The sequence below is a fragment of the Aquila chrysaetos genome, chromosome 4, assembly GCF_900496995.4.
Source record: "Aquila chrysaetos chrysaetos chromosome 4, bAquChr1.4, whole genome shotgun sequence".
Lineage (NCBI taxonomy): Eukaryota > Metazoa > Chordata > Aves > Accipitriformes > Accipitridae > Aquila > Aquila chrysaetos.
In genome coordinates, this window is record NC_044007.1 from 22706141 (window position 1) to 22706692 (window position 552).

A 552-nucleotide genomic window follows, 5' to 3' on the forward strand; every position below is an offset into this window, starting at 1 on the left:
CTGTTTTTCAGGCTAACTTTGGGAGGGGCTAGGCAGAAGAGGTAGCTATAAAATAGATGTATACATGATTGTTTTGAGAAGCCTTCTTTTCTCTAGCCCATTATTTCAGCTTTGTATTAAACCATAAAAAAATTTAAGATTGATAAACCTGTATGAAGTGAAAGTCATATAAGTTCCTGGAAGGCTAAAAAGGCAATCTGTGGTGTGTTTTTTAGATATGACCTTAGACTCAGTTCTTAACACCAACCAGCAAACCTGCAATAGATAGAGCTGTGCACAGAAGAAGCAGTCTTTTAGCTAGTGTGCATGTAGTGCCCCTGAGGCAGCATGGGTTCACCCAGCTCTGCAAGTTGTCACAGAACCTTTAGCTTTTTCTTTTTCTTTTTTATTTTTTAAATGGCATTTATTGAAGTCTAACTTTCAACTTCAGCTTGTTCTATATAGTGTTGACTTCTAAGAGAAGGGCTACACCAGTCTTCAGAAACCTCAATGCTCTCTTGCGCTGGACTTTGTTTAAATATATTCCCAAAGTAAAGGTAAAGCACACTACTA